We start from the raw sequence: 27,621 nt of genomic DNA on the forward strand, positions 1-27,621 counted from the left end.
GACTGACAATCACGGAGTACATAGCTGTGCCCATTACAACCTGTATGCACAAACGAGACACATCATCTGCAGGTAGACCTGAGAGGTATAGTTGTAGCAGAACAGGAACCTGAACTGGAGTATGGCCATCTGTGGAATGGACAACTACTATCACTATACAGGGTTACAGTGGGCATACTCATACACTTAGCAGCACACGGCCGTTTGAGATGCACTATGACTAAAACTACACAAGGTTATATTGGGCATGCTTATACACTTAGTAACAAAGGGCTTGTTGGATGCACTGACTCAAATTACACAAGGTGGCAGTGGGTACACTCATACACTTAGTAGCACAGGGCTGTTTGGGATGCACTCTGATTCTAACCACAGAAGGCCACAGTGTGCATGCTCATACATTTACATTTACAGAACACATTGTAATGGACTCCTATTGTAAACACACAGGTTTAAAGCTATATACATCTTACCTGTCAGTATATATGCACATCATACTGGTTTACTACCTGATACCTGTATGTGGCCCGTAATATATCTGTGTCTGTGCTGAGTGATACACATGCATACATGTACATGAAATACTGCCATATATATGTGAAGTATACACAATCATGCATGTGCAGAAGTGACAGACAATAGGTTAACTGGGACACACAGGCGGATGCTACCTACAGCATGTGTCACACACACCTTGCTGCCCTGAAAGGCATACATTGATAGCAGGTTGTGGACAGTGGCATTATACGTCGAACAGTGGCATGTGCAAGCATAATGTGTGAGCCACATTGTGTAATCTACTGAGGTGCAGGTGTCAAGATGATCTCTCCTGGCTGTGTTAGTAGTTGTCATTATTAGCAGGACTGCTACCCTAAGTATATCTCACATTGGTCATATACACAATTTCTGCTGCTGTCCAACACTTTACATGAGGCATTTGCTACCAAGCACATTACTGTCACTCTCAGTGATGTCATGGTATGATTGGCAACTGCTAGACCAAAACAATGAGCCAATGTCCTGCTGTTATTATGAGGTTGTCCAGTGTCTGTCATTTTGGGCTGTCCTGACTGAACAACAAGCCTTCAACACAGAGCACATGCATCCATGTTTTACATGTGTGTTTGTGCATAATACCTAGGTCGCATTTACCCATATAGCCGCATTCCAAGGCAAATGTCCTACACCCAGAAGTAACACCCTGACACCTACAAGACAATTGCATTGAATGCTTATGCTAACCAGTGCTAGATGCATGGCTTTAGTAATCCATTTGCTCAATGTACAACCTACAATGGGGGAATACTGACATCTGTGCAGTGAGGAACACCTGGCTGAAGGCTCTGTAGTGCACAATTGCACTACCACCATATAACTCAGATCCAGACATGTGGGCCATAACAGTGGTATGGACCATTCCAGGTGGTGTTGTACACATATTCATAAAGGCTACTCACATGTAAAGATGGCTACTCTGACATAAGGCATCACAGATGAGGTGGGTACAGGTAACAGTAGCAAATGCTGCATTCTAGATTTTATCTCATTATACAACCACCACCTTGTCCCCAGACTACCAGCACACATCCATATGTGGTATGACATAGTATGGTAGACCACAAGATAACCCTCGATTGGCAGACTGTACCTAGGCCAACATCAACTGTGCAAAGTACCCATGTACAGACACAACTGCATAATGTGTTATGCAATGCAATAATACCACTGTTTGCAACCAGCTCAGTTGTACACATACTAGGGTACCTCAGATGTTGTCAGCATTAACACCGTTGACTGCTGCTGTACACCAGTAAACAACACCCTCATGATTGGATATTTTCTAACTGTACCTGCCATGGATATGTACATCCCACACTCATACAACATAAATGACATTACCATAACTTTCATTATCCTTTCTACATACAGGTGGCTACAGTCATTACACACATGCACAAGGCAGATAGCATGCTAACAGTACATAAGTTTTGATATCTATGTTGATAGAGATAATATTCCCTCTCTACTGGTCACCCATGACACCTACCATATCATACAACACCCCATGTGGCATGTATGTCTTTAGACATGTCCACCTAATGCAATGCCTACAAACATACCCAAATAACAGGATCATAGGACCTACACAAGGCCTGTATTGACAGACTCAGGGAAATCCATCTCTGCTCTGTATGTTCCTGAGTAGTCACAGGTGATATGTTCATGACATATACAGCCATGTGTGGCCACTGCTCCTACATATATGCCAGTCAACAATTGCAAGTCATGCATGCTGTGTGCTGTCTGGACATTAGCCTTAGTACCACAGTAGCCAGTACATGCTGGGGTGAGATATGTATAAGCCACATACCTCGCACATGCTTGAATGAGTGTACTGCCTAGCTGTAACAGAGCACATTGCTTGCACTGTTTCAGTAAACATGAGGTGTGTGTGGAAAATATGATGTGCTCACTGTTAACCATTACAGTACACTGGCTTCACCATGGCACTGTCAAGTAACAGTCTGTAGGAGCATGACATGAAATAATGCTGTGTGTGTCTCACTGATATATGCTGTTGTCATATATGTACACTTGGCTACTCGGTAAAGGTGGGGGTGCCCTACCAGCACATGAATACAACATCCATTATGGTGTAATGCTTGGCTATGTTTCACACATGGTGTGGGGAAGGTGTGGAATGTATCCTCTTGACCTGCTAGTGCACTTACTGATGTAGACCGCATATGTGTACATGTATTGATGTTTGTGTAGATTCCATGTGTGTGCAGTGTCTGATGTCTGAAGGTGACTGTTGTCTTAGTACATCATGCTGTTGCGATACAGCCTCAACATTGCCAACTGTATATGGTGATATGCTCTAAGTACAGTAAGCCGTACATGAGGTATGGACAGATGTTTGGACATGATTACTAAGTGGTGGGGCTTCTTTGTAGATGAATGATTACTGAGGACAGCTCACTGGTGTGTTATAACCAGTCCTATAATAACCTGTGTAACTGCTAAGGTCAGGTTTTGTTAATTGAAGTGGAAGACAGACAATGTAGAATGCTTTAAGGGTGACACTGAAGGCAAACCTCATGACATCTGAAACAGTAATACCTCCCCTGTGCATATATTTTGCATATATCAGCACAGTTGGCAAAGAAAAAAGTCAGTAAGCTTTGTACCAGATGTGATAGTGCTGTACTTCTGTAATACCTATCATGAGATAGGCAGGTGTTTGATTCACAGTACTGGCACATGTGGGTGTGTGTTTGTGTCCATATATGTCATGTATGGTTGGGAATACATCCCACATGTTATCACTCTCCTGAACACTGTTGTTGACACCAGTACAGAGTGAAGTGTAGAAAGAAAGGCATAGGCAGGTGGTTGAACCTCACACATGTAGTGTCTGTATGTGTGTGACATAGGTGTATATCTTTGTGAATGCCACAGTGTGTGTGTGTTTGTGTGAGTGTGTGTGTGTATATGGCTGTCTTTGTGTATGGCTGTCTGGTCCCTGGAGTGAGGCTGTATTTTACCATAGTGAAATGTTAATGCCCCTCCCCTATCCACTCAATGCAATTCAGCATCCCTGTTGATATCATCAATCATAGATGGGAATTCTAACTGCCTATTAACATGTACACCCTGGGGTGTGACCTGTTATTACATAGCCTACTGATGGACCCCCCTCCCTACATACACTCACTGCACTGTAGTATCCCTGTTGATGCCCTAGATCTTAGGCCATTCCGGCTACCTGTACATGTGTAATCTCAGTGGCACGTCTTGTAATTGCATAGTACTATAATGATAATATGCACATAGGCAGGGGTTCCTATCTGAACACTGGTGTCTGTGTGTGTGTGTGTGTGTGTGTGTGTGTGTGTGTGTGTGTGTGTGTGTGTGTGTGTATCAGAGTGTGTGCTACTGTGTCTCTGAATCCCTGAGTGTGTGGGTGTGTCTGTGTTTGCATGTTGTCATGGCAGTGGGTATTACTGCTTCCAATGAGAAGCCACTATTTCCACTGGCCTTTACCCTTGTCATCCGGTATACCACTCTTTTACCTCCTCCCTGCTCCAGGTAGCTATACCTGTGATGTCACCCACTATGGATGTGATGGCTCTGAACACAGTAGCTTACTACACAGCTATCATGCTCTTGGATCATTAGAACAGTAATCATAATTGAAAACTGGGAGAATATAACTGTGATGTGGACGCTACAAAGTGCATGCAGGTATTGTCATACTGACCTGTGGGTAGTCAACATGTACATATGGGGCACTAACCGCAAACACCTACATCCCCTGGCACATGCAACTACCCTGAAAAAAGAAGGTAGAACATCAAGATCAACATGCTGTTAGTGTTGTTACACATGATACATACTGTCAAACATACAAAATGCATTCTAAAACTGTAATACATGGTATGTTTGCTGCCTGTCAACACTACTCAACAATATTAATTTACAAATGTCTACCTAGTGTGTTCACTCTGTGCATCAGACCATATGAGCATATCCCTGCACTGATGGTGTGGATGACAGGGATGCAGCACAGGGTAATAATGTTTGCCAGAGGCCTAGGCTTCACCATTGGATGACATCATGTGTGTGTGTTAGGGCCTGTGATATAATTGGTTGTGTGTGGATGTTATGCATGTGTGTGTTGAGGTGCCCTTTATTTGTTTCTGGTGTGTGTGTATGCATGCACACAGGTCTGGCATGTGGCTGGCCTACACTGGGATATTATTGACAAGTGCAGACTATACAAGGCAGGTTTCACAGTTCAAGGTGTCTGGCCATGGCCACGTGACCTGCGCCTGCCAGGGGTTGCACGGGCACTACCAGGCAGAGGTCCAGATTGGGTACTGTCTGATGACACATGTCTACTTGTATTGTGTCCCTTTTGGGACCATCCAGGACCATGTGCACATGGCCTGCTGTGTCCTAGTGTGGACTGCACAGCAGCAGCTGCACTGCTGCTGCTACCGCCACTATGCAGTAGCATGTTCACGTAGACCTTCAACAGGTGATGTAGCTGACCTATGTCCATGTCCCTGATGCCTCACTCCCACCAGATGTTCCAGCACAGACATCCCACATTCGCGGATTGACATGCCATGGTCAAGGACTCCCACCATGTCACCCAATCGTCTATTCATAACATCTGCAAGATGATGATGAGCATTTGCAAGTGCCTGGATGTTGTCAGTTAATGAATGGATAGCAGCCCTCTGAAGCCTCATACCTTCTTTGTTGTGCCATTTAGCACATGCCTGTGCCTCCATTGCAACCTGAAACATGCATCTGGTGATGCCAGCTGATGTGCTTTGTCTCGCAGGGGCATGTTGGCCAGTGGTCGTCCTACAAGCAGCTCTGGGCACATGCTTGTGTGGGGCATCACCAGTCAGTTGACTGGGATCATGGTGTGCAAGCACACCTTCCATAGTCTCCACATTTCCCTGTTCCATGCTACCACCCGCCAACTGTCCTTCCTCTATGGTCAGTGGTGATGGGGTATGTGTAGGCAGGGGAACTGTGTGCGAGGATCAGGGGGAGACAGGTGGAATGGCAACCAATGACACAGATTCAGCCCCTGACAACCCTGCCTGTGCCTCAATCATACTATCATCATCACTGCTAGAGTCTGTGAGGACACTAACATCAGGTGGTCCGCAGGAGGGAAACACACCTACATCAACACCTGTGAGGGGAAGACAAGAACTGTACATTACAAGTTATACCAGACACACACACACACACACACACACACACACACACACACACACACACACACACACACACACACACACAGACAGACACACACAGACACACACACATACATAAACATATAGACAGACAAACAGACAGACATAGACACACAGACAGACACAGACACATAGACACACACACTACATGCTGGTGATATGGCAGATGGCATTCAGCTTAGACAATTATAGTTTCAGCTTAAACAGTTATAGTGGTAGTTATCATACATCCCCGAGTTGCACACAACAGCATGCATGTGTTATAGCAGACAGCTTGCACCTTACACAATTATAGTGGTGGTTAGCATACATACCTGTATTGTACCATTTGTGTTAGTAGCCTATGCCCCATATCTGCAACACAATGCATGCACTTTGCACCATTGCACCACACTGCCATGCTGTGTGCAACATACTCCACATATTTACAGACCATCACTGACCTTTGTACATCTTCCACTGATGCTTTGTTTTGGCCACTGTTCCTATGTGTGAGGACATGAGCAGTAGGGTATGTTGACTGCATACTATGTTTGCCTGTGTCCTAGCTTGCATATCTTCCCCAAAGCAGTACATGTCTGTTTAACATTATTCCGCCTACCTCTGAGCTGAGTCTAGAGATTGTGCATGTGGCTGTACACACATGTTTGATAAGGCTGTCCCTACTTTGCAATGGTGCCACAGACCAGCACAGGTTTACAGTACACTGGCTTGCTGTGTGGTGCATGACCTTGCCAGTCACATGTAGTATGACATGTCTTCTGCTGACGTGTTGAATGACATGCATACATGTGTAACACAATGGTGTCCTTTCCAATCTACAGTATGATAATGGTGTCCCAGTGCAGGGACATGTTATACTGACATGGGCCTTCAGCTGATGCAGTGGTGTTTGTCCACCCTACAAATATGTAGGGACATACTGCACATCGAGATGATGTGCATAGCCATTGCAGGGCATCATGTGGCTTCACAATTGCTATACAGTGTGAGCTACTGGCACAGTTCGTAGCCATGACTATGTTCACATACAATACATATCTAATGTGGAATGTGACCCACATCACTGAGGTGTATGCACACTAAACCCTAATGTGGACTGTGTGACACAGGTCACAGAAGGGTATACGGATGACACCCCTGTACATCTGCAATCATATTACTGATGCCTGGCAACTATACCCACACATGGCTAACTTAGCTGTACTCTATGTCCCACATGCCATCTGTGTACCTCACACACATGAGGAGCAGGCATGACAGTGATGTCTGACACCAGTAATGTGAATGTACTGTATCTGTGGCCTGATGTGGTTGGATGTGTATGTTGTGCAATACATGTATGTATTTCAATACTGTATAGGTGAATGCTTTCATGTCGTGACACACTCAAGATGTTCAAGACATGTTATGTGGTGGTTTCATGTTATGCCGACACAAGCTGTGCACAGGCCTGTATGATGTTTAGTGTTTCACATCTGCAATATCACCATTACATGAAGGCCATTGTTGTATTGTGTTGAGCCAATGTGCAACAGGGTGTACACACATGTACACATACCTCTCAACCTGGAAACATCAAAAATCTGGACAAAGGCCCTGAAAAATAGGTACAAATCTGTATGCTGATTAACATAAAATTTGCATACATAATTATGTAACCCCGCCCACTCCAATGGAATTGTGGGGTGCGAACTTTTAAACGCAAACTAAGAACAGACAACCAGAAAATGATGATAATGCACCAGTGCACTAGTCCAGCACAGACCAGTTAATTCATCTCTGTTGCTGTTAATCTTATCATATTAAGCCTAAAAAGGGCAGTTCAGTCTATCTCAGCAAAGCAAGTGGTACATCAGAGTGGAATGACAATGAACTCTGCCTTCTGTTTTGCACATGTTTTAAGCCTTTGACCCCTATTTATGTATCTGTGCCACACTGCTGATCTACAGCTTGTCATCAACTAACAGCCATGTACTTGCACTAAGGGATCGGGCACAATTCCAAGGGAGATACCTCAAGAAATCCAAACACAATGAGCTGTGCAGTACTGAAGAAAATAAAAAGTGCCAATAGAAGCTGCTTTATACTGAAGTAAAACACTCTGGGGTGCTGTGTTTATTGAAAGAGATGACTGAGTAATAGATTTTACCTCGGCTGCCACTTCCAAGAATTGTACACTACAGTGGTGTGTGCTTTAGATGAGTTACTGGAATAAGTGATATCATTGTGTATAATTAAGAATCTGGCACATGTTGTCTGCATGTAAAAGACAAGACTTAAACAACTCCCTCATGAGTTTGTATAGTCAGTGATGCATTCCCCTGTACTGAAGATTAACACCATATCACCATATTCCAAGCCTCACAGAGCCGCAGTGGTGCAGCGATAGCGTTGTCCCCTCACAGCAAGAAGCTCTCCTGTTCGATTATTGGCTGGAGCACCTTCTGTGTGGAGTATGCATGTCCTCCCCATGGTCAAGTGGCATTCAAAAGACATGCATGAATGGGCGTGCCTTCATTGAAGGTTGGGCATTGGGCTGGCACCTCGGCACCATAAAAATCTACTGCCAATCATTAGAGGACCAGAGTTCCACTGTGGCGACCCCTAACCAGGAAAAGCCAAAAGAAGAACAACAACAACCATATTCCAAGCCTGACTAATGTGAATCTTGTATTTATATAGTCATCATTAGCATTCCTTTACTGAAACAAAAACTGACACTCATACAGAGTCTCCAGCTGATAAACTGATTTTTCTTCACAGCAAGGTACATCATTGTATTTATGTAGCTAATAAGGTGGCTAATACTATTTGTCACAGGCTAATCTTAACAGTGCCGTGTATTAGTCAGCCTGCTCTAGCAAAAGCACTTATTACCATGCATGTGTAATGTGTATGCAACTTTCTTTCACAGTAGCATCTAACAAAAGGGAAAACTGCTTTAAATTAATGAGCAGTGTGCATTTAAGTAACACAAACTGAGGCAGCATGAATGATCTCTGACCATTTAATATTTGTAAGCAATATTGGCTTATTCTTTCTTAATTTATACTCATGAATCTAAGATCTTAATACTGGGGGGGGGTGTCCTCTTTAAATTAAAAAGCATTTACACCATGTAGCCTTTAGCACTCAAAGTCATGATTTTCTTAGGCGGGTTCTGAGGATTTGATTCAAGTTATCAGACACATGACCTACTTTTTGTCATAATATGTGATGGACTTCACCAGTGTCCTGCCCTTTGTAAGCAACATTACTGGAATGCAGGCAATAAAATAGATAATAAATAAAATCCTAAGCACAAAGAGAGGAAAAGTTTTATTTTCTGTTTTCCAAAATACTTAATGTAGTCCAACAATAATGACCCCTGTCTGCTTAGTGCACACACACACACACAGCAAAGCTGGCCACAATAAGTAAATGAGAAACTGGCTTGTAATGTAAGCTGCTCCTGTTGATACATTACACAACTACAATCAATAAATAAGCATAAGTAAATGAAAGCTCAGATTCCCGCCTGCAGCATCCGGCCATTAAATGAAAAGAAACTGTTGCACACAGCAAATTTTGCACACTCTTGGTGTTAAAGTAAGCAAACAGTAAATGCAAAGCTGGCTGTTAACATGTTCCTACCATTAAAGTAAGCACAGAGTATGAAAAATTGGCCACACGACACACTCACACTCCTGAAATCAAAGCAAACAGTAAATGAGAAGCTGGCTGTTAACACATTGCTGCTGACCATTAAAGTAAGCGCTATTTAAACAGACATAACCTGCCTGACTGCCTGTGTTAAAGAAATAAAGTCTACTCCTGCCTAATCGCCGATACACAACTGTAAGCAGTTTCTTTAGGCTTATAATACATTCACAGCTGGCAACTGCAACCTGTAAGTAAATCACATGATCCATCACAGTTTTTTCTTTACATTTACATTTAAGTAACTTTAAGAAGTTGAATGTCCGCATGCACAATCTTGCCGTTAAAGTAAGCAAGCCAAACAGAAAACAAGAAGCTGGCCGTTAACACACTCCTGCTGCTGACTGTTAAGGTAAGCACTGTTTAAACAAACAACCTGCCTGCCTGAGTTAAATAAGTAAAGTCTGCTCCCGCTGAATCGCCGATACACAACTGTAAGCAATTTCTTTGGGCTTATAATACATTCACAACTGACAACAGCAGCCTCTAAGCAAATCACAGCAGACAGCACGCACGTGTACACACAAACACACACTTCAAGCAGTCTGAATAGCTCTGCAGACAGTATATGCGATATACTCACGTTTCAAAAGCTATCCTCTGCTACAGCCATTCACAAATACCTCAAATCTGCACACTTCGCGCAGTCCGACTCGGAATAGCTCAGTCTGCAACCGTAACCGTTCATAAATACCTCTGCTGCAGTATCCATTATCCATGCTCCAATTCAACTAGCACAGTTGCTCTGCAGTACCCTAGCCGGCATTCAAAAACCAGTCCCAAGTTCCCGCTCACATTCCATTTCCAAACCATATCATTACTTTCTTTAGCAGCCATTTAAACGTTCTTCCCGGGCAAAATATGTGAGCCCTTCAGCTCAATTCCAATAGGCTGATGGAGCTGACGTCATCGCGCACACGATGACGTCAGCTGAAAGCTGGGGATTTAAAGAAAAAAGCTCTGAAAAAAATCGGAAATGAAGGGGTGCCACTCGGGAATCGTGGCACCCCATTTTTGAACCCCAAAACTCGGTATAAACCGAGTAATTCAGAACGGTTGAGAGGTCTGCATGTACATCACTTCTACTGTGTGTGTTGCTTCATGTCACTGGGCATCCTCCATGGCCATGTGTACACGTGTTCTGTCCAATGGTTGTGATGGCCATCTTATTTCACATGTCAGTGTTATCCAATATGACATACACCCATAGATGTCATATGCTCCACTGAGGACAGGGTTATGCAGACAAAGGGTGGTATGTATGGGATGTGAGACATGTTTTGCAGGATAGTTGAGCAGTGTTGTAGTCAGCCAACTACATGTCATGGACATGCCAGATAGCACATGACATTGTGTGACATCCATAGCAAGGGTAGAATCCACAAGGGTGTATCCTGTGGGCCGGTCATACTCCAGCTCCAACACATTTAGAGTGTGTGCACACATATGCTCTCTGTACAGTACTGTTCATATTCCCATGTGTAATGCTGATATGTAATACCTGTCCCTGCAGTGAAACACAGCTCCACCATTGTATTCACTGTTGTCCACACATCTGGCAATGACAGTATGGAAGGTTTACAATAGGTGTTTCATATAGTCTTCAATTATTTCACATGGGTAAACACTGTGATGCATTGCAGGTCTGACTAGTGTCCATTAACAGGACCACCATACATTATGTGTACGTGTGTTATGGCAGATAGCATGCAATTAATATGTTCTGTGCATTATCACGCCTGGTAAATAATAACAATCTCACTTGACACAGGCTGCTGTCACTGCAAAATGCCAGAGGTATATAAACAGGAGTGTCACAGCAGTAAGATCATTATCCACACCTGTGTGATAGCTACAGGGTGCAATGTCCATGTTAGCACATAAGCCAGTACAATACACTATACTATGGAGTATGCACATCTGTGCATACATAGAGTAGCAGACTGTAGTATGTGGCATGTGTGCATACAAGCCTTGCATATGATGTTACATTACATATTGTACAGTAACACATGTAACTATGTGAAATATAGTTGTGTTATATGTGCAGTAGTGACTTACCAGGCAACTCCAGGCTCGGTGGTTGAGAGACACCCACGCCCACAATACCAGCTAAAGCTTGTGGATGGAGGTCTGCAGGTGTCCCCACATTGGCCAGTAGCTTCTCGGTATGTGTGAGTGGAGGCTGGGTGAATGGCCCCCCACCTGTTGCACCTTGTTCCCTGTCAATTTAATTAGCATGCTGTTTCGCCCATCTTATGAGGTCAGTACAGTGTCAGCACACCTGCTGATAGGTGCGATTGTGACCGCCAACATCATTTACCCTCCTAAAGAGTTCCTCCCACAGGACATCCCACCACTGTGCATCCTGTAGCACATGGCTGAAGAGTGTTGTATGGTTGTCGAGGAGGTAGGGGATGAGGACCTCATCCTGTATGCTGGCAGTCTGCTACGTGGCATACCTGGGAGACATAATGATGGAGACAGGCCACAGTAACTCACAGAGAAGTACAGACGTACAGCTGAACATACATGTGTATCACATTTATTAAGATTACAAATACATCTTTGCAAATCTACATGACACTAACACCACTGACATGTATAAGTCACACACATTTTACACTTAGTGGTGATGTGATGTTATCGCCATATATGTGTGTGTGTCATGTGATGGCATTGCTCATACACCATGTGGATGTTGTCTTGACATTGGCATGTCTGATTGCCTGTACTGGTGTCTTTACCTATCAGCACATGCCTGGATGCATTCACATTAATGCAATCAACCTTAATGCTGTGTATATGTCACATATATAGTCATACATAGCCATTAGGGACATGACCTGCGACCCTGCAGACTTGCAAGCATGTATGTGTTTTGCCATATACATCTACATGGCACTTTACAGCTGTGTATCATCCTGTCATGTATTGCCTATGTTGCACATGTGTAACACATGGGACAATAGCTAACCTGATGGTATTTGCAGGGTTGGATATCAACTATAGAATGCATGGTCATAGTGATCTAGTAGGCTATATGGGCTATTTATGAGCCTAGGCAGATAGGTTACCTAGTTGTAGGCAACAGGCAGGTAAGTTTCAGTGGCCAGTTCAAGCAGTGCCTCAGAACTGATCCGCAGGGTTACTGATATATTTGGCATGCTATCATCACACAATGACACACAGAGGGGTGATGTGCAGCTTAACTGGACAGGTATGCATAGTATGGCAAAAGTATGTTAAGTGTATGGGACAGAGATCTGTCAGGCATGTTGTGATCCTTGTACTAGAAAGGTGGATGTCCATGAAATATGTGTTTATTTGGGATCAGGATGTGTTAAGTGTAGTATGCTCAACACCTCTGGTCTGGACATGGCTTTATTCAGGCTAAGCTGCATGCTACATAGTGCAGCTAGGGATTGGGAAGGGCAGTGTAGCCATCTACACATAGGCAATAACCCTTAAAGGAAATATGTGATCTATTATGGGTCACATGGGTTTTGAGTATGGCTGAGCAATTTTCTCTATATTCATGGATGGCACCCTGTCATGATTAGGGGTGCCACATATTACTACCTGTCTGGTGTGGTGAAGTAACTATCAAAGAAAAGAGTACTGTCCAGCTGCATCCCATACACACAGTTCCCATTATGTTGACTGCTGCCTACGTGGTAGTTCCTGTGTACAGTGTTTGTAATATAGGGAATGACAATGCAATACTTAGCTGACAGATTGTGGCCATACGTCACACACCACACATCTGACACACTAAGGCCCTTCTGTATATTGAACGCAGCACACATTGAGTTGACTATTGCTCCTAGTTCATAGTCATTTGCAAACATCAATAGGCTGATGCCTTCTGTGTTAGTTTGTGTGATATACATAACAAAGAGGGGGAGTACCAGGAATGAACCCTGTATTACTGTGGCTGGCACTGGTTTGATGTGCGTGTATTAGTCAGACACCTTATGTATTTTTGGTTCTGCCAGTAGTACAGTTGTCAACCACTCCTGTGACATAAGAATATACACCTAGTTTACTGAGTGTAGCTGGAACACAGTATGAGTGATGGTGTCCTACAACCTGGCAAGGTCATGATATGCAGTGTGAATCAACCCTACTGTCATCTACATCTGTACCCAGTACATTAAATACATTGATCATGGTTCATGACCTTACAGACCAGACTCAGCAGGGTGGTTGTGCACTATTTCCCATTATCAATGGTGTCTCCCCCTTTGTGGGGTGTGATAACTGTTGTTGTGCACCATTCGGTGTGTACACAGCCTGACATGGAGCTATTATTGAACATGATGTGTATGTGGACAGCTGAATGTTCTTACATTTGTGTAAGATACACCCTAGGATGTTGACAGGTCCCATGAAAGCTGTATGTATGGCTTTAGAGAGTGCAGCTTGTACCTGCATAGTCGTTATTGCATGGGCCCTGTAGTGTACATGGATATATTAATAAGTGTACCTGTTGGGGGGGTGGGAGTGGGTTTAGGTTCTCCAAGACCCTATCTGTATGAACGGGTGCCATTTCTGTAGGTGCAGTACTTCCCATGCCATAGTGCTGTGCAGCATGGCAGGTCTTGTCGTTGCCATTATGATTAATGACACAGCTATAGAATGCTCTGTGCTTGGCCTCATAATATGTGGCTGATTAGTTTCACAGTAGCTTTGTGTGGTTTTATATAGTGTATCTGCATCTTACTGAGGCTGACCAGGGATCACCTACACTCATGTGTGTTCACTCTTGCAACAGTTATTACCTTCTGTGGTACAGTTTAAAGCATGGTACCACCAGTTTGCCTTCTTGTTTGTGTTGGGTTGAATCCTGGTTCTGTTTCAATGGCACAATCACTGCACATATGTGACTGCTTAAGGTTCATTTATGTAGGATTCAGCATTTGCACATGCATTGTCCATCTGTATGGGTGCCATGACAGTCACCACTCTGCTCTTAGGAAACATAACATTGGCATTGGAGACTAACTTTGTGTAGCATACTGTTAGCCCTGTTTGTGTGACTACTGTGATCCACGGTAGGGGGGTCGATGGAATCCAACATGCATTGAGCACAAATGTTGGTACATGAGAAGTCTTCCCAGTTCATAATGGAATAGTTGAGAGTAGCCATTATTATGTTTCTGTCTCAGACCTAATCTTCCCCATTACAACACATTATGACAGTTGAGAAATCCGTGGCCTGGTGGGTGATCTGTCACAAGGTGCAATTTGAATTCCACTTTGGCACAAAGGTAGTTGCTCAGCATAATACATCTGAAGTTATGCAAGTGCAACTAGTGTGGGGGTGTGGATCTACTTAATTTGCCTTAACCCCCCCCACAATGGGTGGTGTGGGGGGATGAAGCCCCCCACTTACTTTTGTTTACTAAGCAATATTAAAGCAAAACTAACCAATATAATATGCCCCCCACACCCCCCCAACTATATATTTTAACTGCAGGGTTGCACTACAGTGGGGAAGGGGGCATATCCCATTTACTTGCCAATAATACTTGTCGGTCAAATGAAGTGTTGGTCAAATTAAATTTCGATCAAATGAAATTTTGGTCATTTGTTGTCAGGCAAATGGGTGTCGGTCAATCAGAATTTAGAGCAAATTAAGTAGACCCGGGGGTTTACATATCCTTCAGGAATAGGGACACACCTGTGGCCTGTGTGTTCCAATAAAGGATAATGGGCAAGAGGTGAGGTATGTGTTATAACATGGTCATGCAGGTGTGCTCTCTGGAGCATTGAAACATTTCTCAGCCACTGCACAAATATGTTTTCCATGTTAGGGATTGACATATGTGTGTCCGTATAGTGTTTCTGACATGTATCATTGTGTAGCGAGACCCACAGTTTATTGCTTGGCTGTCCCTGTAACAGCAGTGGACCTTCACTTCAACTGTGCATGATGAAGGCACTATAGAGGAAGCTTGAGCCCTAGGCAGTATCCAGATTCCCAAGGGTGACAGGTGCAGGCCCTGTCTGGCAAAGCATCATGGTCTGTCAACCATGTTATCCCAGGCAGATAGATACTGGATACACTTTGAATTGCACCACTACACTAGACAATTGTGGAATGCAATCTTTTTGTCCCTGTACTGCAGTATCATTCTGGCCAATGGCAGAATGCTACCCAGGCCCTGGGACATACCTGCATGGGCTACAAGACCTGACAGTTCCTACATGTGTTTCCATACATTCCAGGCTACTGCATCACAGGTCCTGCACAACAACATGGAATATGCCAGAGCCATGTGTCTAGTTCAAAAGATGGTCTGAGTGTATGGGTATATGGCTAATCATGGCAGACAGGCAGCTGACAGTATGTATGCCCTTGTATAGGCTGGTGTGTAACATAGTGCTAGAGTTTGCATTCACAAATGAGTACTGTTGGGCATGTTTCCAGCCACGTGTTCTGAGGTGTGGCACAATTATGCAGACTATGTCATACAGTTTGTGTATTTTGGTGTCTGTTTCTTCCTTCTTGAGGGGTCACTTGTTTGGCCAGATACTTAGAAGCATCTGTGAATGTGTGTGATTTCTGGTAGTGTGTGTGGGTGTCCTTACTGTGTTCTGGTAAGGGTATGTGTTGGTTGTGTTGATGAGCTGCATGTGTTAACCTACACCTCATGACTGTCCAGTCCAGTCATGGCTGTAGACCGGGCTGCCTTCCAGCTTACCCCTGTAGATGCATACCAAAAAATGTGTGTGGCGTGGTGTTAGGTGGGTTTGGCAATGTACATGGCATAGAGATTACAATCCCGCAGGATGGCCACATACATAATGCTGACATTAGTAAACACCAGTAGCTGACTAGTGGACATGCCTGTATGAGCATTCAGTACTACAAGTACCAAGTACTGTATTTAGTTTACATATTGCTTATGAAGATGTTTTAGACAGTGATGCTCACATGTAAATATTTGTGTTATGGACCTGACAACACTGGCTATTACGGAGAAATTGTAGCTACCTTTAGCAGCAATCCTCCTCTGAGGAGCACATCACATTCTGTTAGTTGATTACAGATGATGCAAGTGTCTACAGGTCTGTTTCCTTCTCTGGGTATATACTCACATATCCACCAGGACCATGAGCTCTGTTGGGCACAGACACCCACTCTCCAAACAGAGTCATGTATCAACATGATCAGGATATAATCAGATAGTGTGAGCCATCACCTATGAAGCAGCTATTACACATGGGCAGCTGTCTCCTACATCTTACACTCCTACTGCAGATGTTACACTGGAGTTAAAGATGATATGCAACTTGTTTCATTACCAGTGCTGTGCACTACCTTACATACAGTATGTGCAAGCGACTGTTAGTTTGGCAATGAGAGGTTGGGCTACACAAACCTGGTAGTTTAACCAGTGTGTCTCTACTCTCAATATCCACTCTATGTAGGTGTGCACATAGCCATTTGGCCCAGCCCTGTAACAAGGGTCACTACACATTCGCATAATATGTACACATGCACAGCTGTTATTGCTTGCAAACGATACTAGAGAGGTCCAGCCCTGTAACAAGAGTCACTACACATTTGCATAACATGTACACATGCGCAGATGTTATTGCTTGCAAATGATACTAGAGAGGTCCAGCCCTGTAACAAGGGTCACTACACATTTGCATAACATGTACACATGCACAGCTGTTGTTTGCAAACGATACTAGAGAGGTGGATATCACATGTCTTATGTGCATGAATAGTTACCTGTCTCTTCCAGTCATCTTTGCTATCATGCTGCTAAACTGTCAGATGAATACAAATGATATGTATCCTGTTATTGAGTATTGTAATTGCCAATAGACATAACTACTGTTTGCATAACATAACAGAACTATGTAGAATAGAATACAGATCTGCCTAAAATAGTGTACATTACACAGTTATTGGCACAATATTCCACAATGCACACCATATTTGCATGGTAAGCCCATTTTTAACATGTTCATCTTACTTATACACCCATACATATGTCGACTGTTGCAATATATCGACATATACTATCCCCTGGTATAGCACATACTTGTTGGACCAATACTGACACTGACAGTGGCTGGAAGCGAATTGGTGGGTTATAAGCCCATATCATCCCTTGTGGTGTATGCGGAGTTTGCCGTGAGACCTACGGCAGTACACACATATAATACTACAAGCATTACTACTGCTCAACAATACATCACTACAAGATTGCTATTTCCACTATATGCATTGATTACACTGTAATTCTTACAGAAAAGGTACTACATACACAGACATACTACATGTTATACATACCTTCTTAGTAATCGGAGGTGCTATTGCCTAGTATAATACTCATTTTTGGTTCGTCTTTCAGTGTTTTGTACTGTCCTACAGGTAGATACAGATGGTTTGAATGTGTGACAAGGCAACCTTTTATAGTTACAGATCAGTAACATGTGCTATCCCGATAACCAATTGGTGTTCCAAAGCAGTTAATTACATGCACATCAGCTGCACTGCTACTGCCTTAGCCAATACCATGGCTAAAGTGGAGTATAGTTGAGTACTCCACTTGGGTGTTGTCCCTTTGCCTTACTTGTGAGGAAGACAGCATGGAAGTGTTGTTTGGAATCTATTGCAACAGCTGTATGGAGATGAACATTAATATATTGTGTGTAATGCCTAGAGGATTTGGTCTAAATGTGAGTACTGCTGTTATATTTCTGAACATTGCTACTTGTGCAGGGTTTGTCTGTACCTAATACTTTTGCATATGTTTCAGTCTGGCCAGGTTGACCAGCTCAAGGCTGCATAGCTATGCATATAATTTTAGGTGGTTTACAATGTGCTTACCAGACATATTTAGTTTGGTGTTACTGTGTATCATACTGTGCTGATAATCAGCACTTGGTAACACTTCCTGGTGTATGAACCTATCAGTCCTCTGAAACGGGATTAGTTCATACAAAGCCTGTTACATCAGCAGCTGTTCAACTGTATAATGGCAACTATTTCACATAGGGCCATGTTAGTGTGTCTGTGTCCAGGTATGTTAAGGTTTCAGCAGATGTTGTACAGTAGTTGAATAATTGGTTATGGTATGGCAGTATGTATTGATGTAATTATTTTGGTTGTGGGGTAGATGTTGGTGGGTGTACATAGCACATGCAGGTGTGTAGGAACCCCTTTAATACAATCTCTCTATGTGTGTGGGTGTTCTTTCCCTATGTGAACACCTATCCCTTAGTGGACTAATACTATGGTAACTGCAGGCTGATTCATTATGGCACTGTTAAATGATTCCTGCATAGCATGCAGGTACTGTTAGTCCTTGAATCCTTTTGGCAATACATCGGAATGTAATAAAGTTTTGCAGAATGAAAGCTGTCTGTGTATTTCTGTCATGGATATTTGCAGTGATTACAGTTGTATTGGTGACTGTGTCCATAGAACATATTTGTAATAGTGTATAGCATATACTCTTCATATGTTATGTTCATATTGTTTGGGGGGGTGGAATGTGCGATTGCTATAGTCCATGTTATACTCAGATATGAACACTTCAGATGCTGTGTACAGACATGTATGTATGTGTGTATATATGTGTATATATATATATATATATATATATATATATATATATATATATATATGTGTGTGTGTGTGTGTGTGTGTGTGTGTGTGTGTGTGTGTGTGTGTATGTATACAGATATATATTATTGCATAAGTTTACCTGTACCTCCATAGATGTGTAGATGTTTTTAACCTAGCTATATATCTACATATATATATATATATATATATATATATATATATATATATATATATATATATATACACACCTGTATATATCTACATGTTTCTATGTATCTCTCTCTATCTATATATGTATATCTATATATCTATATATCTATATATGAGCATACACCTTTAATTGGGTACATGGCAGGCTGTCCTTTTTCAAAACATTCCTCCCTGTTTTGTTTTAACCTGTCTGCATATACAACTGGGATAGGTAAATTCCTGGTAGCTTAGTGTTAGGTTACTCTGAGGATGGAGTACATGGTTGCAGGTTCTACTCCTGGAAGGTGTTTTTATTTTATCTCTCAGAGTAGGCACTGGTAGGGAAAGAGTGAATAACGCACATTTAAGTGGTTGTAAACAGGTTTTCCTGTGGTTTGCGTGACGTTAAGCAAAGGTTAAACCTGTGAAGCGCTTCTCCGTTTACCGTGTTTCAGCACCACTTACCGTCATGCAAACCGTGGAAACCTGCTTACAACTGCTTAATAGTGCTTTAATCCACCTGCATCCAACAGCCCTTATTCTGGCCCTCAAAATAACTTAACAGCCCTTGAACTCAGGACTATGGACACCACAGTCACTGACTACCATGGACACCACAGTTTCTGACTTTACCACTAGGGCATCTGAAATATGTGCAAATGTTATGGTTTTTAGAATATACATTGTACTACAGACATTCCTCACTACTGAAAACAAATGTGACAGTCAGTTGGTGTATATATGTCTGATACATGTTAATGTTCATATGTTTGTGAAATTGGTTGTTGCAATGTGACATGACAGGGTTTATTATGAATGAGTAAGGTTCTTGCTTTGTGTCCTTTTTATATTGTCCCCATACTCCATGTGTACCCCTCCAGTTCACTTATTGGACATACAACCCAGGCCCTCCTTGATGCATGATTGCATTACCCATCATTCCTCCCCCACCCCAATCTTCACATACACAACAACCACCCCTTCTATGGTGAATTAAGTTATTATTAATTGTTATAATACCAGAGCTGCATGTGTTTTGTGTACACTCCAAATCCTTTGGAGTGCTTCTGTGTCACGAAGTGTGTTCATAAATGTTTATATATATGGCTATTGATGTAACTGTATAATATATATATATATATATATATATATATATATATATATATGTGTGTGTGTGCAGACATCACTGACATGCATAACTATATATATATATATATATATATATATATATATATATATATATATAAATATATATGGATCTACCTGAGATGGTCGACAGGCCATATGATCGAAACTCATTTGGTCGACAGTTCATATGGTCGACAATCACCCCCCCTAACTATATATATCAACTCCAGGGTCGCACAATATTGGGGAGGGGGGCAAATCCGCCTGTCGACCAAATGAACTGTCGACCAAATGAGTTTCAATCATATGGCCTGTTGACCATCTCAGGTAGACCCACATATATATATATATATATATATATATATATATATATATATATATATATATAAATATTTTTTTTTGCATTAATTTGTAACAGTAATGCATATGTAGACTGGAATGTGTTGGTTCACAAACTACAGTACATTACAATGTACTGTACATATGTACACAAAGTGACTGTCCCATTTGTGATCATTACAGTGAAACGCATATGGTATAAGGTGTAGTCTCAAGACAATGAAACTAGTATACACCTCGGATGGCCTAGTGGTAAGTCCCATGACTCTAGTTTGCATGGTCCAGGATTCAACACCTGTGATGCTTTACAAATGTTTTTTACTCCAGAATAAGGCTCATTTAAGCAGTTGTAAGCATGTTTAAAAGTGTTTTTGTGACATTATAGCAGCAGTTAAACACAGTTAAACAAACTTTGTAACGTATAACCTGTGCATGCAAAGATGGCCACATCCGCTAACTACTCAGGATATATATGTCAGTGAAGTAACATCTCACTATGTGCTGACATAACATTACATTCTCTGTTGACTGTACTCTCCAGCACACATGGGTTTATATGGGTGTTTCGATTGTTTGTTATACAGACGATTACTACCTAAATATGCAAGCTGTGGTTAAGGTTTACTTTTGAACATGATAAACATCCCTGCCTTTATCAGGATTGGAACCTCAAATGCACAGATACTATGTGGATGCTGTAACCATTACACTGTTGACATTAAAGTTGCATCTGCCTATTTCCTATTTAGATGATTTCTATGTGTAAGCTAGGCTAAGCAAAGGGCGGAGGCCCCCAGACTCATTGAGCTTCACATACTCTTGAAATAACAACATATAACAAATGTACTGTGAAACAATACATTACATTCCTAACTACATTAGGCATAGCCCCTCAGGGAAACACTTCAAGGGAAACCTTGTTGTGTGAATGGGTAACAGAATATGCACCCCTGGGATCATGTGTCCCAGAACCATACAGCCAGGGGGTGGGGGAGCCTGTCCAGTTTAATAGCTGCAAGACCTGTTGGGGAATTGAATGGTGTTGAATTGTCACATTAACATGCCCTCTTTAGATCACTAAGTGCCCCAATCACCCTCCACAACCCCAGTCTTCAACAGCTTCCAGCAACTCTACCTGGAATTGCTTCATTGGCTATGCTTGACAGAGGCTCATTTACATCATCAATGGTGCGGGGAAAGCCAACACACTGTAGCTATGCTTCTAATTGCCCTTGGGCAGACAGGTAGTAGGCTATCTGTGAACCTCTAAAGTGTAGGCTACCACAGCCATAATATGTGAATAAACAGACCTTCAGATCACAATATACAGTGAAAAATCACCATGTAGTCAGGAAACAGATAGGTACAGCAAGAACATACAGAACACTGATACTTAGTCACTCCAAAAGCCTATCTTGGAAGTTAGAAGACTTGTATAAGTTTAAGGCTTTCTATTGCTTACTAGTAGGTTACCTACACGAGAGACAAAAAACAAGCACAGATGGGGAACATGCATGCACCGATACCATACCGGCCTATGTGTCAGCCTTAGGCTTTGGAATACTGGCCAAGGCTATTGACGCCCCCATGGTGCCTTATTTAGGAGGGCCTTGAAGGTGAATACCAGCTCCATAAACAGCACAATAGCAGATTCAATGAGGGTTATGCTACTCAGCACCAGGGGTTGTGATCACAAAATGCATGCACTCACAGCACTCCTTAGGATGGACAACATCAACATCTGTGCAGTAACTGAGATCTGTCTTAAGGCTCCAGAGAGCACATCAGCACTACCAGACTGCAAACCCATACCACACATTTCAGCTACAGAACATGGACTGACAGACATGGAGGGTCTGTATCCATATTCATCAGGGATACCTACACCTCCAGGTTAGTGGTGCAGCATGGTACATCTGAGATCATCCATGTGCAGCTACCATCAGCCACAACTGCAATGTAAACTGTGGCCTGCTACAGATCACCCTCCATGACCCAGGATCACCACTCCACCTACCTGGAGACAGTGGGGAACATGACAGTCCTAACGCACACCCTGGCATTGGTCGATGTCAACTACCATACCATTAACTGGGAAACTTACTCCGGTACTCACTTCCAGGCCCAGTGCTCCCTGGAATTTATCACCTCATATGCCCTGTATCAGGTGGTAACCTCCCTAACGTGGGGTGGAAACTACTAGAAGTGGTCATCACCAACACGGGCAACAGGTGCACCACAGCAGAGGTTAACCGGTCATTGGTTAGATCTGACCATGAACTATTCACCACTGTTTCCACACCCAAGCATCTGGCCCACCCATGGATACCACATTGTATACCTTTCCTACAGCTAAATTTACACTACTAGTGAAAAGGGTGGGGGGTTTCTCAGCCCCACACTAAGGAGAAACACTGCTCAAGATACAGACATATTTACAAATGCAGTCTATAAGCACCTACATAGATGTATGGATCGTGCCATCACTGGTAAGCCAAGACTCACTCCTCCTAGACAAGTCTGCAATACACAGGCTATACTACAGAAGTAGGATAGTGTTCCAGACAAACAGCAACTCCCACGAAGGGCAGACATCTGTGACCACTATTAGTATGATACGTAGGTCCCTCATGACATCATCCTAGGCTAACATCAGCAGGAGAATATGCAAGGATTCGAAAGATGACCACAAAGCCTTCTTTGGCTATGTCAAGGATCTACATGGTGAGACATGTATTTGCACTGTGCCGGTGAAATATAGCACAAAATATGCTGACCCTACTGATATTGCCAACATCCTTGCAGATACATTCAGTGCATACTTTGCCCCCTAAAGTGCCCACAACACTACCCAAAAGGTACAGTATCCCACACATCAGAGACACACAGGTGGAAATGGCCCTCTCTAACAGCAGAACACAGCGTCAATGGAGTCAGATGTTGTCCCAGACTGCATCTTGCAAACTGTACAAGATAACCTGCCCCCCCCCCACCTAATTAAGCTTTCCTACCTCAGCTTCTCCACAGGCTACATGCCCATACAATGGCATGTGGCAACGGTTATTCCACTCCATCAAGGTGGAATCACAACTGACCATGGTAACTACCACCCCATAAGCCTGACTAGCCTGGTCTGCAATGGTATGGTTCGCATCCTCATGTCACTCATTAACAAAGACATTGGTAACCTCCGAACACGTGACCCATCCCAGGTCAGCTTGGTTGAGTGCAGTTCATGCCTAATTAACCTGTTTGTCGTCTTACATACAGTCACCAAGACGTTAGATGATGGGGGAGGTGGTTCACACATACTACCTAGACCTCGCCAAGGCTTTTGACACCATGCCCCACTCAGGTATTATTGATAAACACACCAGCCTGTACATACACCCATACATTAATGGTTGGGGTACCAACGGGCTTACACACAGAACCCACATGGTAAGACTAGTGGTCTCCAGGTCCAACTCTTAACCAGTCATGACTGGTGTCCCACAGGACTCAGTCTGGGAGCCCTACTGTTTGGCATATACTTCTTAGAGGTACAGGCAAACACAGGTGGCCTACAGTCGACCATGTTTGGCAATGACTGCGAACTGGGAGCCATGATTGATAGTCCAGCTGACAGAGACATCCCTCAAGGGGCCTCACAGAGAACATTACAGGGTGTCAACATCATGGTCTCCAATCAAGTGCCACTAACTGCATGGTCATTCCACTGTGGAATTGGTACCCACATATTAAAACATAAGTGGTAGCCACTTTAATACAGATGAGGTAATGGGGTATCTGGGGACTAAGGTAGACAGTGATCTATCCTTTGACAATCATATCTCCACAGTAGTTAGGACATCCTTCTATGTAGTCCATCTGATTACTAAAGGATTCCCATCTAGACATACTGGGGTTATAGTGCCCCATTACTCATCACTTATCAGTCCCATCATAGGGTATAATAACCCATGGGGGATGTACCTCAGAAGACACATCCAACAGCTGGGAGGTCCACAAATGTACCTCAACAAGGGGAATACTGGCCTCCAACTTAGGGCCTATGCAGCCAGAATGAATAAACTCCTGCTTTACTCAGTGGCATCTTGTTTACCCAGAGATGATCTCCGCTGGCCACCACAGCCATGTTGAACTCAGGCTTGATGGATATGCTCCACCTATGGGAATCCATGTCACGGTGAGCCACATACTGTAGTGAGCTGAACCTTGCCACAACAATAACTGGAAGATGTCAGAAGGACAGCTTCCTGTCACAGACACTCCCCATACTTTGAAACAACATCCCTAACTACATTAAACAAAGCCCCTCACTAACATCCTGCAAAAGAAACCTTGAAGAGTGGATGGGGAACAGTAGATGCACCCCAGGGATTCTGCCATTGGCTCTGTTCCACAGAGGGACAGTTAATGAATCAATGGGGTGGCAAAAGCTGACACATTTTGGCTCACCTTATGAATGGCCTCTGGCAGTTGGCCAAGTACCTACCTATCAATCTATACATACAGTATCTGTATATGCTGATAGCTTAATTTACTGTTCAGGTGTTGACTTACCTTGTGCCAATGGCAGTTGTGAGTACAATAGTTGAGGGCTGTCTATGTTGGATGCACACAGTAGACTGCCTATACATGACAATTTACAGGTAGTCTTGTGTGTGTGCCATTCATTTTTACTGTGTGTGCTGGTGGAGAAAGGTGTCAGTCCTCAGGTGCCTACACTGTCAATGTGTGTGCTATATGTTCCCTCTTTGCCAGGGCATGTGCATACTGGGCATGCCTCCGTCTGCCTACTGGGGCTGGCTCAGGGTGTTCGTTGTCTGAGTACATCTGTGCTTGTGGGGCCCTTGGCAATGGTGGTGGGCTGTGAGGGCTTTCACCATTTTGTCCCTGCTGCAGCTGTTTCCGCAGGACCATATTGTGTAGAATGGCACAGACTATGAAGATGTGGGCACACGTGCCTGGAGAGTACTGCAAGGCAACACCAGATATGTCCAAGCAATGGAACCATGATTTCAGCATCCCAAACACATGCTCTATGATGATTCTGGTTTGTACATATGCCTCATTATGGCGTTCCTGCATGGGTGTGTGTGCATTTCTGATGGGAGTCATCATCCACGGTTCCAATACATAGCCAGCATCCCCCATCAGGTGGCCATTTGGGGTGTCCCCCCTGGCAAATTACCGATACAGCTGTGAGGCATGCCAGATGTGGGAGTCATGATAGCTTCCAGTGCTGCCAGCACACACCACCATGATAATGCCCTGGGCATTGCACATGACCTGACAGTTGATGCAGGGGTATCTCTTGTGGTTTATGTAGTGCCTAACTTGCACACTGGGTGGTGATTTGATGTGTATGTGCGTGCAGTCTATTGCACCCAGTACCTCTGGGTATTCTGCCACATGGTGGAAGAGACGCATATTGCTGGCCAACTACTCCTGCATTCGGGGGAAGTATATGTGCTCACTGGCATGTGGTAACATGGCATCCAGGAACTGGTGTAGTACCCTGGATGCTGATGCCTGTGAGATACCCATGATATCCCTAGTTGGTCTTTGAAAGGTACCTGTAGCTAGTATTCTCAGGCTTACACATGCCTTCGTATCCACTTGGATGGGTTCCCCTCTGTTTGTTTTGGCTCTGAGGCATGGACAGCACAGCTCCACAAGTTTCTGTAGGATGTCCCTGTCCACCCTGTAATGCTCTACTATCTCCAGATCATGTAGCCCCTGGTAGGTTACCCTGGGTCTGAACACTCTCCTCCTCCTCTGGTGCCTGAGGTTGTTGTGTGCATCATCCTCCACACCACCTTCAGTCTCCAACACATGCTGGTGGATCAAAGCTATGGCAGCCCCTAACATGTACATAATAAAAGTTTCCTGTCTGTATACACCACTGATGCAGAGTGTATGGGAATACACAAATGTGTGTGAGGTGCTTTCACACTTTATAGTATTGTGCTATGGATGCTGCTGATGTCAGTGGGTGTGTATGATCTATTCCAGCTGCAGTGTGTCTTAATTATGGGTTTTGCAATGAGTACTGCAAGTGTGGGGCCTTTACTGTGGAGATCTGCTTTCCTGCCATGATTAATCTGTTGCCCTTTAATTCACTTTTAGACCTGGATCCCCTCCCATTATCAGGCATGCATCCAGCTGCTGTCTTTCTTGTTTTGTACTTTCCCTACCCAGTCATGGCAAAATGTGCCTTGCAGCTGATATACTGCAAATCGGCTTTGTCCTGCTTTGACACTTTACTGTTTTCTTTGCAGTACAGCTCCTACCCTTTCCTGTTCTGCAGGTAGCTGCTTGCAGCCTTGTTAGCTGTTGTCAATGGCTCACTGTAGGCTCCTAGGTGTTAATTAGTCATTTGTACTCCAATGTCACTGCTGCAGCATTTCCTTATTTCTTTCCTATATCCTTTCTGTTTCAGCTGCAGTGCGCACCGCACATACCCGTTTACCAGGTTTACGCACATTTTCATCTCCATTCACATGCATACTCAGTTACCTTGTGTACTCTTAGCTAAGCATAGCTATGGCCAATTCGACACACCTCTATCCTGCAGCTTTGCTTAGCTAGGGGCAAACTGGTTAAGCAATGCTCCAGTGTGCTTACAACAATGGCGACACACCCCTCTCTTGATGTCATCTTTATCTAAAGGGCACATCTCAGTGTTATAATGCTACACTGTTAGGTGCATCCTTACACCAGCGGGGAATCTGCGATTCACTATTACTCCTCTCATTTGCATAGCATTGCCTACTAATTCCTAGCTACTGCATATAACACTGTCACTGCCCCTTAGCAACCCTTGTGCCATAAGTATGGTGTAGCATGCCTGCCATTGACTGTTATGGGGAAAAC

The sequence above is a fragment of the Protopterus annectens genome, chromosome 5.part0, assembly GCF_019279795.1.
Source record: "Protopterus annectens isolate FY-2018-M chromosome 5.part0, PAN1.0, whole genome shotgun sequence".
NCBI lineage: Eukaryota > Metazoa > Chordata > Ceratodontiformes > Protopteridae > Protopterus > Protopterus annectens.